Consider the following 20,520-nt stretch of genomic DNA (forward strand, 5'->3'; position numbering starts at 1 on the left):
CACACAGTCATGTGTATACAGGAATAGGGCAGTGGGCTAAACACACACCCTGAGATGTATCGGTATTGTTCATCAGCGAGGAGGATATGTTATCACCAATCTGCAGAGATCATGGTCTTGCAGTTAGGAAATTGAGGATCCAATTGCAGAGGGAGGTACAGAGGCCCAGGTTCTACAATTCTCAATCAGGATAGTGGGAATGGTGGTAATAAATGCTGAGCTATAGTTGATGAACAGCATCCTGACGTAGGTGTTTGTGTTGTCCAGGTGGTTGAAAGCCTTGTGGAGAGCCATTGAGATTGCATTGACCGATTGTGATCATAGGCAAACTGCAATGGGTCCAGGTCCTTGCTGAGGCAGGAGTTCAGTCTAGTCTGACCAATCTCTCAAAGCATTTCATCACTGTTGATGTGAGTCCTACCGGGCTCTTGAGGCTTGGAGACAGGCTGGAGTCTCAGCTCGAGGCTCAGAGGCAGGCTGGGGTCTTGGCTCTTGAACTTGGAGACAGGCTGGGGTCTTGGCTCTTGAACCTGGAGACAGGCTGGGGTCTTGGCTCTTGAACCTGGAGACAGGCTGGGGTCTTGGCTCTTGAACCTGGAGACAGGCTGGGGTCTTGGCTCTTGAACCTGGAGACAGGCTGGGGTCTTGGCTCTTGAACCTGGAGACAGGCTGGGGTCTTGGCTCTTGAACTTGGAGACAGGCTGGGGTCTTGGCTCTTGAACTTGGAGACAGGCTGGGATCTTGGCTCTTGAACTTGGAGACAGGCTGGGGTCTTGGCTCTTGAACTTGGAGACAGGCTGGGGTCTTGGCTCTTGAACTTGGAGACAGGCTGGGGTCTTGGCTCTTGAACTTGGAGACAGGCTGGGGTCTTGGCCCTTGAGGCTTGAGGCTGGGGTCTTTGCTCTTGAGGCTTTAGGCTGGGGTCTTGGCTCTGAACTTGGAGACAGGCTGGGGTCTTGGCCCTTGAGGCTTGAGGCTGGGGTCTTGAGTCTTGAGGCTTGAGGCTGGGAACTGTACATCAACATAGAGCCGGGACTTATCCTTAGACAAGTCGGGACTCAACTTTATCTCCACACCAAGGTGGGATAGGACCATCTGTCGGGTAATGGCAGAAAGGCCGGACTTACCCAACAGAGGTAAAGACAAGACAAGACAGGACCCCACTGCAAGGCAATGGCAGAACGGCCTGACTTACCCCATGGAGGCAAGGACAAGACAAGACAGACACCGAAGGATGACAGACAGTTCCATCTTTGCATCAGGGTTGTTCCGAGTCACAGATCGGCCAGAAACCTCAGCTGGCTACAGAAACAGCCGGATCCCTACCTAGCTCGGAGCGGCGGGCAGCCACTCAGTTGACCCGGGAAACAGCCAAATCCATACCGCAAAGGCAGCTCCAACTACCGACTGCAAGGCTCCATGAAGCGATGATTCCCCAATGCGGCCTAATGATGGCAAGTGGCCGCTCTAGCCTTCCACCGGCAGGTTGTTCCCAGGAAATCTTGATGAGACAAACCAACAGCTCACACCCAACCTCAAGGCTACTTATATTTCAAGCCCCAAGATGGGAATCAGGTGCCTATGATTAACTCAACCAAAACAAGGGACAGCTGCAAGACCCAGAATCCTGAGTCCACGGACCGGACTGTGAACCAGAACACTTACTTTGTCTCTCATTTACCACAGGTAGTGTAACATTTCATAGCCCAAAGACCAGAACTCTAGCAGCTTCCTCCTCTCTGCCCTCTCCCTTGCATGACCCAAAATGTCAGATAAATAGTCAACAACCTGAATTTACACTTTGGAAGATTTCAAGGTGTTTCCTTACCTGATGCAATGTGGAACCCTTAGCTTGGACAACTCTCACAATGGCAACGATAGGGACCCACATAATACAAAAGGTGACCATACACCAGCCGACTGCTGTTGCCCAGAGAGGGTACTCAACAGGTCCGTATGTTGGTGGGGAAACTGTCCTTAAAGACCAGGCTAAGATTACATGTTTGAAATAATTGGACAGAAAAGTGTCAAACATGAAATGGGATAGATAATCTGCACCACAATAATTTTAGTTTAAGTCAATACAGGATATGAACTCTTTACCGCCAACAAGCACGGAACAGTGAAAAGCCAGCACACTCTCCACCACAGCCAGAAAAGCCAGCTCCTTCTTCCAATCATCATCTCAATGTCCTTGATGGATCTGTTTACCCCTGTGGACAGCAGGAATATTTTTAATCATCTGTCCTTTTTATTTCAAGGTATGTAGGTCCAGTAATTGAGGGGAAGGTGATTGGACAACATCCCCACCAGCAAATTGGCTGCAGCAAAATTCATCCAACAACCAGCTGCTGTAACTCAGCAAGAGTAAAGTATCAAGGATGAAGAATACGGAAAGATCTCCCTGCTTCAGATTTGCCACTGGGTCCATTTGTAGAAAGGACTTAGACAACTAAAGAGAGCTTGCCATTACTCAATCGATTAAGTTGTTTATACTTCGGCTGAATTTAATGTTTTGATTTGAATCCGTGCTTCCCCTGAGTTTACCATAAATCCAGGCTCAACCAACAAGTTCTAACAGGGTGTTAGTAATAAAAATCCACTCAGAACAGAAATAATCAATTAAGTTTATCCAGTAAATCCCAACCTAAAATTAAAATGGAAAAGTAGAAAACGTTGCATGGGAAAACTCTGGCACTCAATTTTCAAGTGAGCTTACTGGGATAGAAGTTAATTCTGCTATAAAGCACCCAGCTCAAACTTGCCTGCTCATTTTCACTCATTCCTTTAAATTCTAGGATTATCTATGTAGTTGATCACTTCTTCTCTCCAAAATCCGAACAGAATTTTTAAAATAGATTAAGAGCATTGGCATAGAGGACACATTATTCCTGATTCCTCCTGTGAATATTTGGGACATTCATAATTTAGAAGAAAACCATTTTAAATTTCTTTTGAGCTATCTTTTTGCTAGTTACATCTCTGACTGCTTCCCAGCTGTCATAAAACTGAGGGAATGGTGTTAGTTTTAGTTTTGCCCCTCAGTACTGTTACTTTTTCCAGTGATTCCTTGATCAGCAGCTTGCAATCTGATCTTGAACATTTTCAAGTGACGCACAACCACCAGGTCAGGATGAAATTGCCTCTTGTGGGTTTAATGCATAGAAGCAAGGAATATTCCTACATTCCATCAAGCAGATATTTCAGTTTCCCAGCTGATGTCCTTTCAAAGTAACCTTCCTTTCTTCATGAAACCTTCCTATCTCTTCATGGAGAAAACTGACAATTGTCCCCCTTCACATTCTGATCAGGGAGTATGCTGTAAGTCACTAATGTTAGAAATGGCTTCATTAAACCTATTTAACCAGCTTTCCACCTGCGAAACAATGAACTCCTTTTACCCACATGGAGCTCCTGATGCTTATGCTCCATCAGCTTCCTTTTGGCTCCAACACCTTCTCTTAATCTTCCAAATGTCATTTGGAACATTGTACTCTGTGTTTCCCCTCATTTCTACCATCTCCCCTGCATTGCAACTCCCTACTGCTATCACGCCTGCACACGTAGTGAGTCATTACAGGACAGCGTACCTGTGTTGCACACACGAGACCGAGGAGAAGTAACAACAAGCAAACTCCACTTGTCAGCAAAAGATGTTTTGATTGCAGATACTTGGGGAATTGGTCCACCAGGCATGTTAAAACCATTTCTATCAAAATATACATAACATTTGTGGTTAATTAATAAGTTTCACAACAAACTAAGTCACAGAATGCTTCTGTAGCATTGCCTCAGAGAAGAGTGCATGCTCTTTCTCACTGTTTTCACCCCCAGTGACAGCTAGGTTCCCTAAACCTCCTCCTGCCCTTTCTGCTGAAAGTAGCAAGTTCCACCTTCAGAAATGCTATGTTAACTGACTGACTCTACCAGCTATTAAATCAAAAGGTGTTAGTCACTTGAGACAAAGATGAGGCAAAACCTTTTCTCCATAACCATCAGGCTCCTGACTGGCATGGATAACTTCACCTATCCCAACCCTGAACTGATCCCACAAACTACAGACTCACTCTACAAATTATATTCTCAGTTTTATGTTTTTATTTGTGTAATTTGTCTTCTTTTGCACATTGATTTTTTGTCAGGCTTTGTTTATGCAGTGTTTTCATAAATTCTAATGCATTTCTTTATTTTCCTGTAAATGCTTTCAGGAAAAAGAATCTCTGGGAAAATACAATGGTGGGCATTTCTAAAATGACTCTCAAGCACAGGAAGGTAGTAAATGGAAGCCCGCAAGGAGGGAAGGAGGAAGCTTGGATCTACACATCAGCAAGTCTAACATCAGCAGTGAAGGGAATATCAGAATCTATTATTGAGGAAAAGATGACAAGATACTTAGAAGATATTGGACAGAGTCCACATGGGTTTATGTGAGGGAAATTACACTTGGAGAACCTGTCAGAAAACTTTGCAGTTGCAACTAATAGAAGAGTGGACATGAGGTACTTGCTTTTCGGAAGGGCTTTAATACATTGCCAAGCAAGATGTTATTAAACAAAGTTAGAGCCAAGGGATTGGGGATGATGGCCCACATGGGCTGAGGGTCAGCTAATGAGCAGAAGACAGACTGTAAGAAGAAATGTTTCACCTTATGAGTGGTGGGCTGACTATGAGGTGCCACAGAAATCAGTTCTGGGACTGGGACCCCAGCTGTTCACAAGCTATAACGATGATTTAGGTGAAGTTAAGGAAATGTGCTTATGATACTACAGTGGTGGCAGAGTGAGCTGATAGGAGAATGCAGAGAGGCTTCAAAGGTACATACACTGTAAGTAAATGATCCAGATCACAAATGATCAAATGTAATGTAGGGGTATGTGAGGACACTCACTTAGGTAGGAAGTTAAAGTGTGGAGTTTTTTTTTAATACTGAGAGCTTGTATGGTGTTGGTGTTCAGAAGGATCTGTGTTTCCTTCACATGAGACACTGAATGTTAACATACCAGAACAGCAAGCAAATAGAAACACTAGAGAGGAATTATAACCTGAAGTGAGAGACTTGCAATTACTGGAATAACCACACAGTAGAGGTTCCTACTGCAGACCCACTGGCCCTTCCCTGAATTACCTTCACTTCAGATGTTAACCCACTTAAATCAGGTAGCGCGATGTTCCAGGAATACCATGAGCTTAGAATTGGCACAAAGCAGTGATAGACGTTCAGTAATTATCATAACCATTCAGGAAACTTCATTACAAAAGAAGTCCACACTTACCTATAGCTGCAAAGTGAAAGTCAAGTCCCAGTGTGAACAACATGAGGAAAAACAAAGTGGACCATAGAGGTGCCCATGGCAACTGCGCAAGGGCCTCTGGGTAGGCGATGAAAACCAAACCGAAGCCGAGGCAGTTAACACAGTGGAAATGATGCAGTAAAATCATGGTACAGAGAAACAGTAATACAGTGAATCTGGCACACCTGTAACATTGGTGGTGCTAGACAGGCAGGATTTCTGGACTAACAAATATTGGTCTATTAATAGTCCCACATAATTTTCATTCATTTTTATTAAAGATGCACTTATAAATATGCCAAGGAAGCTGGTAAATTCACAGGGACTGTGAAAAGCAATCTCCTGGTGAGTTTACAGAGACTGTGAGAATCCCCTGGTGAGTTTACAGAGACTGTGAAAAACAATCTCCTCGTGAGTTTACAGGGACTGTGAGAATCCCCTGGTGAGTTTACAGAGACTGTGAGAATCCCCTGGTGTGTTTACAGAGACTATGAAAAACAATCTCCTCGTGAGTTTACAGGGACTGTGAGAGTCCCCTGGTGAGGTTACAGAGACTGTGAGAATCCCCCGGTGAGTTTACTAAGACTGTGAAAAGCAATCTCCTGGTGAGTTTACAGAGACTGTGAAAAACAATCTCTTCGTGAGATAACAGGGACTGTGAGAATCCCCTGGTGAGTTTACAGAGACTGTGAGAATCCCCTGGTGAGTTTACAGGGACTGTGAGAATCCCCTGGTGAGTTTACAGAGACTGTGAGAATCCCCTGGTGAGTTTACAGAGACTGTGAAAAGCAATTCCCCGGTGAGTTTACAGGGACTGTGAGAATCCCCTGGTGAGTTTACAGAGACTGTGAAAAACAATCCCCTGGTGGGTTTACAGGGACAGTGAGAATCACCTGGTGAGTTTACAGGGACTGTGAGAATCCCCTGGTGAGTTTACAGAGACTGTGAGAATCCCCTGGTGAGTTTACAGAGACTGTGAAAAGCAATCTCCTGGTGAGTTTACAGGGACTGTGAGAATCCCATGGTGAGATTACAGAGACTGTGAGAATCCCCTGGTGAGTTTACAGAGACTGTGAAAAACAATCTCCTCGTGAGTTTACAGGGACTGTGAGAATCCCCTGGTGAGTTTACAGAGACTGTGAGAATCCCCTGGTGAGTTTACAGGGACTGTGAAAAGCAATCTCCTGGTGAGTTTACAGGGACTGTGAGAATCCCCTGGTGAGTTTACAGAGACTGTGAAAAGCAATCTCCTGGTGAGTTTACAGGGACTGTGAGAATCCCATGGTGAGATTACAGAGACTGTGAGAATCCCCTGGTGAGTTTACAGAGACTGTGAAAAACAATCTCCTCGTGAGTTTACAGGGACTGTGAGAATCCCCTGGTGAGTTTACAGAGACTGTGAGAATCCCCTGGTGAGTTTACAGGGACTGTGAAAAGCAATCTCCTGGTGAGTTTACAGGGACTGTGAGAATCCCCTGGTGAGTTTACAGAGACTGTGAGAATCCCCTGGTGAGTTTACAGAGACTGTGAGAATCCCCTGGTGAGTTTACAGGGACTGTGAAAAGCAATCTCCTGGTGAGTTTACAGGGACTGTGAGAATCTCCTGGTGAGTTTGCAGGGACTGTGAAAAGCAATCTCCTGGTGAGTTTACAGAGACTGTGAGAATCCCCTGGTGAGTTTACAGGGACTGTGAGAATCCCCTGGTGAGTTTACAGGGACTGTGAGAATCCCCTGGTGAGTTTACAGAGACTGTGAGAATCCCCTGGTGAGTTTACAGAGACTGTGAAAAGCAATCTCCTGGTGAGTTTACAGGGACTATGAGAATCCCCTGGTGAGTTTACAGAGACTGTGAGAATCCCCTGGTGAGTTTACAGGGACTATGAGAATCCCATGGTGAGATTACAGAGACTGTGAGAATCCCCTGGTGAGTTTACAGAGACTGTGAGAATCCCCTAGTGAGTTTACAGGGACTGTGAGAATCCCCTGGTGAGTTTACAGAGACTGTGAGAATCCCCTGGCGAGTTTACAGAGACTGTGAGAATCCCCTGGTGAGTTTACAGAGACTGTGAGAATCCCCTGGTGAGTTTACAGGGACTGTGAGAATCCCGTGGTGAGTTTACAGAGACTGTGAGAATCCCCTAGTGAGTTTCCAGGGACTGTGAGAATCTCCTGGTGAGTTTGCAGGGACTGTGAAAAGCAATCTCCTAGTGAGTTTACAGGGACTGTGAGAATCCCCTGGTGAGTTTACAGGGACTGTGAGAATCCCCTGGTGAGTTTACAGAGACTGTGAAAAGCAATCTCCTGGTGAGTTTACAGGGACTATGAGAATCCCCTGGTGAGTTTACAGAGACTGTGAGAATCCCATGGTGAGATTACAGAGACTGTGAGAATCCCCTGGTGAGTTTACAGAGACTGTGAGAATCCCCTAGTGAGTTTACAGGGACTGTGAGAATCCCCTGGTGAGTTTACAGAGACTGTGAGAATCCCCTGGTGAGTTTACAGGGACTATGAGAATCCCATGGTGAGATTACAGAGACTGTGAGAATCCCCTGGTGAGTTTACAGAGACTGTGAGAATCCCCTAGTGAGTTTACAGGGACTGTGAGAATCCCCTGGTGAGTTTACAGAGACTGTGAGAATCCCCTGGTGAGTTTACAGAGACTGTGAAAAGCAATCTCCTGGTGAGTTTACAGGGACTATGAGAATCCCCTGGTGAGTTTACAGGTACTGTGAAAAGCAATCTCCTGGTGAGTTTACAGAGACTGTGAGAATCTCCTGGTGAGTTTACAGGGACTGTGAAAAGCAATCTCCTGGTGAGTTTACAGGGACTGTGAGAATCTCCTGTTGAGTTTACAGGGACTGTGAAAAGCAATCTCCTGGTGAGTTTACGGAGACGGTGAGAATCCCCTGGTGAGTTTACAGGGACTGTGAGAATCCCCTGGTGAGTTTACAGAGACTGTGAGAATCCCCTAGAGAGTTTACAGAAACTGTGAAAAGCAATTCCCTGGTGAGTTGTACAGAGCACCTTTAGGGAACACAATCAGGTCAGTCCCATACATCACTGTCATTGAATCCCCCACTATCCGGGTACTTTCCGTGACTAGAAACTGAACTGCAGCGGCCATGTACACAGCACAGCTACACGAGGTGAGAAATCCTATTGCGATGATCTCACCTCCTGATTTCACAAAGCCTGACCAGCATCAATAAAGCTCAATTCAGGAGTGCATTAGAATTACCTGGATGAATGCAGCTTCAACAGCACTCAAAAAGCTCACCCAGATACGGGGTAGAGCAATCCATTTGATGGACACACTATCCACTAACTCCATCACTGACACACCGTGCCATCTGCAGGATGCACTGCAGCAAAATAAGGGCAGAAAAAGCAAGGGGCACCACCCCTGGAAGTTGTTCTCCAAGCCACATACTGTCCGGACTTGGAAATCTTCCACTGTTTGTAAACAAACACTGGAACTCTCTCCTTAACAGCATTGTAGGTCTACCCACACCTCAAAGACTGAAATGTGTGCAGCACTGCCTTCCCAGGGGCACCTTGGAATGGGCAAGTAAATGCTGGTCAGACTGTAAAGGTCACATTACTTGAACAAATAATTTTTTAATTATAAATTGGTGTGTTAATCATATCTTGACAAACTGCTCCAGCAAGTCTCCTGCTGTGTCTCAAACCTCCACTGGGCCACTCAAATTATCGTGAAAATCCTGAACTTTCTGACAAATTTTTGCCTCTTCCATTCTCGCTGCATGCTGACGTAAGCCCCTCCACAGAGTCCAGCAGTGGAGCACTAACTTCCCACACTTTCTCTTCAGTAAACTCATGATTCTATCATTGTCGACAGAGAAGGGTCAATTTCAAAGCAGGTAATTATATTTTAGGGAATTTAACCTTTCCTTGTATTTTGAAAATACATCACACTAGGGTGTATAGACTTCTAAATGTGAAGAACATTAAACTTTGATTCCGCCTAAAACTAAAGACACAGGGAGGGAATGAGTTGACATCCTACATTCGGAGTTCCAGAAGCTAAAGTTAAAGTTAAAAGATAGAAATCAGAAGATATGCAAAAATACTGAAAAGAAGATTCAGTAGATTAGTGATTGGCTAAAGACATGACTCAGGAAGGAGAACAATGGCCCAGTATTGTAGACTGTTCTGTGCAAGGCTCACTTTTTCAGAATAGGTTGGTTGAACTTTAACAGGGCTCGGCTCAATGTCCTAGTGGAGAGATTCACACTTTTGGTGAGGGAATACTTAAACCAAATTGACAATTGTATGAATTCCAACATAAAGTAATAGATAGGAGGAATAAGAAGAATGTTGAAGTAGGAATGGTAACTATCACCAGATAAGGAAGTGTCACTGTAAGTAAGACCAAGGAACTGATAGTAGACTGTAGGAGATGGAAACCAGAGGCCCACGAGCCAGTAATCAACAGAGAATCAGAGGTGGAAAGGGTCATAAACTTTAAACTCCTGGGTGTCACTATCTCAGAGGACCTGTCCTGGACCCATCATGTAAATATAATTGCAAAGAAAGCACAACAGCGCCTCTACTTCCTCAGGAGTCTGCAGAGGTTTGACGTGTCATCAGAAACCGTGGCAAACTTCTATAGATGTGTGGTGGAAAGTGTGCTGACTGGCTGCATTACGGCCTGGTATTGGAACACCAATGCTTTTGAGTGGAAAATCCGACAAGAGGTAGTGGATTCAGCCCAGTACATCATTGGTAAAACCTTACCAACCATTGAGCACATCGACCGACATGAAACATTGCCATAGAAACGCAACATCCATCATCCAAAAGATCCTCACCACACAGGCCATGCTCTTTTCTCACTGCTGCTATCAGGTAGAAGGTACAGGAGCCTCAGGACTTACACCACCAGATTCAATAACAGTTACTAACCCTCAACCATCAGGCTCTTGAACAAAAGTGGATTACTACACTCATTTAAGGGCTCTTCTATCTTGCTATTTCATGCTCGTTATTTATTGCTATTTATTTATCATCTGCATTTGCACAGTTTGTTTACAGTTTATAGTTCTTGATGCTTACAATCTACAAATCCTGTTTACAGTTACATAGATTTGCTAAGTATGCTTGCAGAAAAAGAATCTTGGGGTTGTATGTTAATGACATGTATGTAGTCTGATAACAAATCTGAACTAAGTAGAATCAGACAAAGAGGGACTGCACTGGAAACAAAAATGGGTTTTGCAAACAAGGGAAAATCTGCAGATGCTGGAAATCCAAACAACATACATAAAATGCTGGAGAAACTCAACAGATAAGGCAGCATCTGTGGAAAAAAATAGTTGACGTTGGGCCAAAACCCTGCGACAGGACTGGAGAAAAAAGCTGAGGAGTAGATTTAAAAATGGCTTATAATTAATTTAATATAACCATTGAATATAGTTGAGCGTCACCTGTGATTATGGTTCAGTTGCAATAACCGAAACATGGTTAATTGAAGGGCAAGACCAAGCACCTAGTATTCCAATATCTAAGATGCTCGGAGGTAGGGTAAGTAGGACTTAGTCAGGGTAAAACAGAACCAAATATTGGTGCATTAAATTGAAATGGATGACCTTTCAGTCCAGTGCATGTACATTTCCCCTGGATAAGCATAAAGGGTGAGAAAATGACCAGAGCGGAAAACAGATTGTACAACAACCCTGATCAGAAACAGAATTAATGTAGTAAATTGACAGAGGAAGTGAAAACATAAGACAAATCGAAAGAAAAAATGAGAAGTATGAGGCACTCGCAATAATAAGAAATTCAAAACTTTCCTGCAGTCATTTAGTAAGGGATTAAGGAGGGAATGTTAAGGCTCATAAAAGATATGAATGTTGATCAATGCATTGAGGTAAGGATCCAAACAAAACAAGGACGTTGACAAAATATTAGACACTTTCGGACTTCTCTTCCCCTCCTCCTCCACCTTCCCCGTAACCTCTCCTCCACCTTCACCTCCACCCCTCCACCTTCCCCGTAACCTGTCCTCCACCTTCACCTCCCCTTCCTCCGCCTTCACCTTCACCGTAACTGCTCCTCCACCTTCACCTCCGCCCCCTGCACCTTCCCCATAACCTCTCCTCCACCTTCACCTCCCCTTCCTCCACCTTCACCTCCCCTTCCTCCACCTTCACCGTAACCTCTCCTCCACCTTCACCTCCGCCCCTTCACCTTCCCCGTAACCTCTCCTCCACCTTCACCTCCGCCCGCTGCACCTTCCCCATAACCTCTCCTCCGCCTTCACCTCCCCTTCCTCCACCTTCACCTTCACCGTAACTGCTCCTCCACCTTCACCTCCGCCCCTGCACCTTCCTCATAACCTCTCCTCCACCTCCGCCTCCTCCTCCTCCACCTTCACCTTAACCATAACTCCTCCTTCACCTTAACCGTAACTTCTCCTCCACCTTAACCGTAACTTCTCCTCCACCTCTTCCTTCATTGCCTCCATCTCCACAACCAGAGATTTTAAAAAGGCTATTGATAAGATTCTAAACTGTTTTCCAACTTTGCATTATTAGTCATTTCTTTCTTCTGCACTCTCTAGTCCTCTTCAACAGATGATTTAAGTTCTACCTCCCCATCTAATGGACACACTTCAAAGCTCCTGGTCCACTTTCTTTCTTCATCACTCTTGGTGCTCTAGGGAGACACTGTTGGTCCTGCTGCTCTCCTGTCTTTGTTTCTCCACTACCAAATGGTACTGTGAACATCTCATAGCATAAACTCAACTGAACTGAGGTACTGAAATAAGTTTGACCAGTGAGCCAGACATGAGGTTTTCTGCTCCATGAACATCGAGCACAATAAATCCAACAATTCAGGTACCTGACTGAGCAATCTCCAAAACAGGCTTGTCTTGCATGTGAGCGATATGTCCAAGGATGGAGAAGATGGAAAACTTAGCAAGCACACTTGTGGCACAATTCACAACACAGACTGTGATGGTGTCTCTGTAACAGTTATTGTGGAACTTGTTGTAGGATGAGAGGGTTATTAAGGTGCCAGAACCCACTTCTAGTGAATAGAATATTTGTGTTGAGGCATCTTTCCAGACCTGGGGAACAGAAGGTAGAATTATTTATTTTATTTTTCAATACAGTGCAGTGTAGGCCACAGTACCCAACAACCTTGTGATCTCCATTCCACAGGCCAATATCAGAACATCCTTCAGGAAGGTGAACCATTGCAAAGAGTCAGGCCACGATAATGTACCTGGTTGAGTACTGAAAACCTGTTCTGACCAACTGTCTGGAGTGATCAATGACATCTTCAACCTCTCACCGATATAATCTGAGCTCCCCATGTGCTTTAACATGGCAACAGTCATACCAGTTCTGTAGAAGATCAGGATGAACTGCTTCGGTGACTATCTCCAGTTGAAAAAGGGTGGAATTAAAATTGGAAGAGGGTACAGATTGGATATGATGGACTACACAAAGCCAGAAGACCGAAAATTTTGCTATCAAGATGTTGGTGAAGCCAAACTCGCTAATAATCTCTTTGCTACCATGAGGAAGGAGGCACAGGAGTCTGAAGGTATACACTTCAATGATTCAGGAACAGCTTCTTCCCCTCTGCCACCCAATTTCTGAATGGACTTTCAACCATGAACACTACTTCACTACTTTTTATTTTTTATTTTTGCACTGCTTATTTAACTATTTTATGTACAGTATATATACACTTACTGTAATTCACACTTCTATTATTATGTATTTCATAGTACTGCTGTCGCAAAGGCAACAAATGTCATAGCATATGTCGGTACTATTAAGCCTGATGCTGATTCTAATTCAGGCAGTGTCATCACAATGATTCCAGATGGATTATTCCAGTGATGTGCTAGATGTCAATTACGTTGTTCAGCTTCTCCAGCATATAAGTAGCATTCTTATAGTACATATGCTGAATCAGGGGGTTCTTTAAAGAACATACCTAAATGAAGGCATCCTTTCACAGTTTTCTTCTTGTCTCTTGGTTACACCTTTTTTTTATGACTGGTTGAGGTTCTCAACTGTTGCTTCTGCTTTTTTCACAGATGAGGAGAGAATCAGAAACTGAAGGAGTGAAATATTAGCCAAAAAAAGTTGTGGAGAAGTCAATGAGCCTGAAGTCACATGAATCCCAAGGACCTGATGAAACACTTTAGATACCCAAGGTCTGAAAGACAGAAATGGAGGAAGCAGCTGCCTGGGAATCAATTTTCTGTTAGATGCTGAAATGTTCAATACTGTAATAAGATATAGGAGTAAAATTCGACCATTTGCCCCATCAAGTCTGTTCTGCCATTTCATCATGACTGATTAATTTCCCTCTCAGCCCCAATCTCCTGCCTTCTCCCCGTATCCCTTCACACTGACCAATCAAGAAATCTATCAACCTCTGCCTTAAATATAAGTAAAGACTTGGCCTCCACAGCCGCCTGTGGCAACGTTCCACAGAATTACCACTCTCTAGCTGAAGAAATTCCTCCTCATTTCTGTTCTTTCAGAACGCCACTCTGTGTCCTCTAGTCTTACACCCGCTTCCCACAGAAAGCATCCTCTTCACATCCACTTTATCAAGGCTCTCACCATCCTATAGGTTCCAATTAGGTCAGCCCCCTCATTCTTCTGAATTTCAGAGAATAAAAGCCTAGAGCCATCAAACACTCTTTATATGACAAGCCATTTAATCCTGGAATCATTTTCATGAACCTCCTTTGAACCTTCTCCAGTTTCAGTACATCCTTTCCGAGATAATGGGCCCAAAACTGCTTGCAATACTCCAAGTGAGGCCTCACCAGTGCTTTACAGAACCTCAACATTACATCCTTGCTTTTATATTCCGGTCCTCTTGAAATGAACGCTAACACGGCATTTGCCTTCCTCACTACAGACTCAACCTGCAAACCAATCTTTAGGGAATCCTGCACAAGGACTCCCAAATCCATTTGTGTCTCAGAGTTTTGTATTTTCTCTCCATTTAGAAAATAGTCTACTCTTTTCTTTCTTCTACCAAAGTGCATTACCATACACTTTCTGACACTGTATTCCATCTGCCATTTCTTTGCCCATTCTCCTAATCTGTCTAAGTCCTTCTGTAGCCTATTTCTGCAAAACTAACTGCTCCTCCTTCTACCTTCATATCGACTGCAAACTTTGCAAGAAAGCCATCAATTTTATCACCAAATCATTGATATAACATAAAAAGAATCAGTCCCAACACAGACCCCTAGTCACTGGCATCCAGCCAGAAAAGGCTCCCTTTATTCCCACTCTTTGCCTCCTACCAATCAGCGACTGCTCAGTCCATGCTGGAATCTTTCCTGTTATACCATGGGCTCATAGCTTGTTAAGCAGCCTCAGGTGTGGCACCTCGTCAAAGGCCTTCTGAAAACCCAAGTACACACCGTCAACTGATTCTCCTTTGCCTATCCTGCTTGTTATTTCTTCAAAGAATTCCAACAGATTTGTCTGGCAAGATTTCCCTTGAGGAAACCATGCTGACTACAGCCTATTTTGTCATGCGCCTCCAAGTACCCTGAACACACACCCTTAAAAATCGACTATAACATCTTCCCAACTGCTATAGATCAGACTAACTGGCCCATAATTTCTTTTCTTCTCCCATCTCCCTTCTTGAAGAGTGGAGTGACATTTGCAGTCTTCCAGTCTTCCACAGCCATTCCAGAATCTAGTGATTCTTGAAAGATCATTGCTAATGCCTCTAGTCTCTTCAGCCATCTCTATCAGAACTCTGGGGTGTACACCATCTGGTCCAGGTGACTTATCTACCTTCAGACCTTTTCAGTTTCCAAAGAACCTTCCCCCAGTAATGGTAACTTCACACACTTTATGACCCCTGATATGAAGAAATCAGAGAACCTCTAATTTGTCAGCCTAATATCAGTAAAAGGGAAAATTGTTGGAATCCATTTGATAAGGTATAGAATGGAATACTTGTAAACAAATGGACTGAGCAGAATTAGCATGAATTCATGAAGGAAAATAGTGTCTGACTAATCTATTGGAGTTATTTGAATATGTGACCCATGGAAATATATAAGAGGTATTATCATGCATTTAGATTTTTAGATGGCTTTCAATAAGTCCCACAAAGGAGGATTGTTTTCAAGATTAGAGCTCATGGAATTGGTTTAATTCATAAACATATATAGGGAATTGATTATTAGTCAGAAAGCAAAGAGAGATACTAAACTCAAGCTATTCTGCAGATGTGGGAAATCCAGAGTATCACACACAAAATGTTGGAGGAACTCAGCAAGTCAGGCAGCATCTATGGAAACGTATAGGCAGTCAACGTTTTGGACTGAGATTCTTCATCAGATTGACAGGTTGTGAATAGTGAGGTACCATGAAGATCAGTGCTCGGATCTCAGCTATTCACCATCTGTATTAACAATCTGACCTGAGGAATCAAGTCTGAATGTAGTGGGATTGTGAATAGGAAGAATACTATAAAATGGCTTCAACGGGAAATGGATCAGATGAGTTAGTGAATGAGAACAAGGCAGGTGGAGTGTAATGTGAGGACATCCATGTTGGTGCACAGAATATAAAACAGAGTGTCTGGTAAATGGTGGTAGATTTGGTAGTATTGATGTTCAAAGGGCCCTGGGTTTCCTTGTATTAGTTACTAATTGTCAACATGCAGACGTGGCAAGCAGTTAGGAAAGCAAAATTTTCATCTTTATTATAAGCAGGATTGATCACTGATTCACTGTGAAGGACACTACACAATTTCCATCTCTCTTTGACTGTATCTTGCAGAACAGAATACCAGGCAATACCAGAACTAATAGTGAGGTCCTTTTCACAACTCTACATCTGCGGCTGTTGATCCAGTACTCAGCATTCCAATCTGTTCTGCTGTTACAAAATGAATTGATCCATAGGAGAAATAAGTCATTGTTTCTTGTCCCACATCCCTCTCTCCCATCTAACTCTATTTTATCTCTTCCAACACAAATCTTTCCTCTCACTTTCTGCCTTCTAACACTGTTCGTGAAGACTATTAAATAATCCAACAGACATCACCAAAAGGTCCCCATTATAACTGCATTTCATTTTACTTTGATTTGAACCAAAATGTTAAAGTTACAATCGGATTTTAAATTTTGTTTTCAATTACTTCTAAAAGGGCAAAATGAAACATAAATAATTTAATTGAAAAATAGATCTGTAGTTCTGTGGAGTAGGTTTACCTCAGCATCTGCCAGCTGAGAAATCTGATTCGCTTCCAATACAGAATTCAATCCCTTTCTGGGCTCCCTCCAGGGTCAGTCCTCAGATCAGAAGTACGATCAGAACCACATATGGGAATGCTGCAGTGAAATAAACCACCTGAGTGTGCTGAAGGATTGTTAGATTGTCTAGAGTTGCTGGTTCAACACCATTGAATCTAATCAACTAAATACAAGGATTATTATCAAAGCAGAGAATGAAGCAAAAAATAATTGGATGACAATTAACCACATGGAATAAATATTTAGCAATGGTCTACAGAATCAGTTAAATTTATATGGCAGTGTTTTATTCTAACTTTTTTATCTTGTCTACAATTAACTGACATTGATAAAGTAGTGTCATGTTGGACGGAGGAAACGGATGAGGTCCTCCGTGACTGCTTTGAATCGGTGGACTGGTTAGTATTCAAGGACTCAGCGGCTAACCTTGATGAGTATGCTTCAGCTGTCACAGACTTTATTTGGAAATGCATGGAGGACTGTGTATCTCGCAAGACGATCCGGGTATTCCCTAGCCGGAAACCTCGGATGAATTATGAGGTCAAGTCCCTTTTAAAGGCTAGAGCTGCGGGCTTTTAGGTCCCAGGATACCAGTCGCTACATGGAATCCAGGCGTGAACTCCGGAAAGCCATTAAGGGTGCCAAGAGGCAATATCGAGCCAAGTTGGAAGCCTAGGCTAACCAGAGGGATGCCAGTAGACTATGACAGGGTCTAAATGAGATCACTGGGCGCAAAGAAAAGGCTGGGAATATCAATAACTGTGGCGCTTCTCTTCCTGATGAACTTAACGTATTCTACGCAAGATTCGAACAGAAGAGGAGCGTCCCGCTCCCTCTGGATTAACCGGACCTGGTAGTATCCAGATTCATTATCACAGAGGAGGACGTTAGAAGGGCCTTCCTGAAGGTAAATCCAAGGAAGGCAACGGGCCCAGATGGTTTCCCAGGACGGGTTCTCCGGGCCTGTGCAAGCGAGCTAGCTGGAGTGTTTGCTGACATCTTTAACTGTTCCTTGCTTCAGTCTAAGATCCCCTCGTGTTTTAAGAAGGCAACGATAAACCCGGTACCGAAGAAGAGCAAAGTGGCATGCCTGAATGACTATCGACCTGTGGCTCTGACATCAATTGCTATGAAGTGCTTCGAGCAATTGGTTATGGCAAACATCAACCACAGCCTACCGGTCAACCTCGATGCTTTGCAATTTGCCTACTGGAGCAACAGGTCAACGGCAGATGCCATCTCTCTGGCCCTACATTCCTCCTTAGAACACCTGGAGAATAAAGACGCATACGTAAGGCTCCTTTTCATTGACTACAGCTGTGCCTTTAATACCATCTTTCCAAATAAACTGATTCCTAAGCTTCAGAACCAGGGCCTTAGCACCCAGATCTGCAGCTGGATCTTCAACTTCCTCACAGACAGGACCCAGGCTGTAAAAATAAGGGACAAGCTCTCCTCTACAATCACTCTGAGCCCTCAAGGCTGTGTACTGAGCCCCCTGCTGTACTCACTGTACACCCATGATTGTGTGGCCAAGTTTCCATCAAACTCAATATATAAGTTTGCTGATGACACAACAATTGTCGGCCGTATCTTGGGTAATGGTGAGTTTGAGTACAGAGAGGAAATTAAGAACCTGGTGGCATGGTGCGAAGACAATAACCTATCCCTCAACATCAGCAAGATGAAGGAATTGGTTGTTGACTTCAGAAGGAGTAGCGGACCGCACAACCCCAATTTACATCGGTGGTGCGCAAGTGGAACAGGTCAAAAGCTTTAATTTCCTCGGGGTCAATATCACAAATGACTTGACTTGGTCCAACCAAGCAGAGTTCACTGCCAAGAAGGCCCACCAGCACCTTTACTTCCTGAGAAAACTAAAGGAATTTGGCCTGTCCCCTAAAGCCCTTTCTAATTTTTATAGATGCACCGTAGAAAGCATTCTTCTAGGGTGCATCACAACCTGGTATGGAAGTTGTCCTGTCCAAGACCGAAGGAAACTGCAGAAGATCGTGAACACGGTGCAGCACATCACACAAACCAATCTTCCGTCCATTGACTCACTTTACACTGCACGCTGTCGGAGCAATGCTGCCAGGATAATCAAGGACACGACCCACCCAGCCAACACACTTTTCATCCCTCTTCCCTCTGGAAGAAGGCTCAGGAGCTTGAATACTCGTACGGCCAGATTTGGGAACAGTTTCTTTCCAACTGTGATAAGACTGCTGAACGGATCCGGACCGGTATCTGGGCCGTACCCCGCAAATATCCGGACCTGCCTCTCGGTTTTTTTGCACTACCTTACTTTCCATTTTTCTATCTTCTATTTGTGACTTATAATTTAAGTTTTTATATTTACTAATTTTTACTATTTTTAATATTTTTAATATTTAATATTTGTAATCCAGGGAGCGGGAAGCGCAGAATCAAATATCACTGTGATGATTGTATATTCTAGTATCAATTTTTGGTGACAATAAAGTATGAAGTATAAAAGTATAAAGTATAAGCAGATCACAATGTAATGAATATATTAGACTCATGAAAACTTGCTCCCAGGTTTCTGGTCTATTTTTGTTATTCAGACTAATCATATTTCCTTATAATGAAAACAGGACCTGAATCTATTCAATCACTCGACCGGCCCTGATCAGCCTTCTAGTATTTGAAGCTCCTAGAATGAGGAGCTTGTTCCAAACGTTTGGGAAGTTCTTGCCGTTCTTTAGTCAGAAGATCTTCAGATGGCACCTGTAGCTCACTGTAGCTCATGCATTAGGATTTTACTTTCTCTAATTACAGAGTAGTGTTAACATCCCCAGGCCACCTCATAAATTGTTCTAGAAATCTGTACTTTATCACTAAGCTTTGGTTCCATTCACCACCAGTCATTTTACCTTTGCAGAAGATTTGATTCCTTTCAACAGGACAGCTCCACCGATCAACCAGGCCAGAATGAGACAAAGGGCCAGGTGCCAGTCTATTCCCCCTGTCCCATCTATTGACTTTGACCAGTGTAAAACATATTTACTGAATAAGATGACAAGAGGGAGAATGTTACATCTAAGGTAAGCTACAAATTGTAATTTTTTGAAGAAACCATAAAAACATTCAAGCAATCATTTGGATTTGTTTAAAATCCAATTTAAAATTCATCAAGTGTAAAAGCCATGAAAGATAGCCCAAAAGGAGTAGCAAGGTTTAAACAAATGAGGATGAAGACAGTGAAGAGGAAAGGAAAAGCAGAACATAGGAGTTGGGGCAGCAAGAATCATAAAAATTATAGTGGGAGCTTCAGGGGACGTTAAAAAGGAAAATAATAGCAGGTGGTAATCTGGCTCCTTGACTGAGACAAGAAATTATATTGAGAAATTAATAAAACACAGAAAAATTAACTTAAATATTTTGCATCTGTTTTCAGAGAAGATATGGAAACACTGCTGCAAATAGTGGGGTCTACATGTCTGGAGTAAATGAGGAATTAATGAAAATAGCATTAATAAAATAAATAGTATTAGAGATAATAATGGATGGAAAACTGACAAATCCCCAAACCTGATCAGATGCATCCGTGGAATTTGTAGGAGCCAGTTAAACTGTGTGGAACTTCTGTGAGTTAGACACCTCCTTATGTCTATTCCTAACTGAGATGAAGTGAAACTAGATTTAGAGATGAAGAAGATTTAGTGGAGACCTTTACTTCCCACAACTTCATCTCCTGTGGTTGCCACACTATTTCAGGTGAACGCTGGCTGCCAACAATAGTCTGCCGTGATTTACACCAAGCTCCGGTGACCCATGGACTGGATCATAATCCCACAGCTCTTCTCCTTTAATGGTTGTGGGCAGGATCTAATTAGTTCCAGCCGTTCTCAGCTGGTAAAATTCGGGCCTGTGTTTGCTGAGATAACAGACATGATGACAACTGCTGGCTGGACACAG

The 20,520-nt window shown here is 43.4% G+C and overlaps 1 pseudogene; it reads right to left on the reverse strand.

Annotated features, from left to right (window-relative positions):
• Positions 1-20,520, reverse strand: part of LOC134352534 (sodium- and chloride-dependent neutral and basic amino acid transporter B(0+)-like) — a 49,202-nt pseudogene that overhangs the window by 13,384 nt on the left and 15,298 nt on the right.

Source organism: Mobula hypostoma, chromosome 10, assembly GCF_963921235.1.
Source record: "Mobula hypostoma chromosome 10, sMobHyp1.1, whole genome shotgun sequence".
Taxonomy (NCBI): domain Eukaryota; kingdom Metazoa; phylum Chordata; class Chondrichthyes; order Myliobatiformes; family Myliobatidae; genus Mobula; species Mobula hypostoma.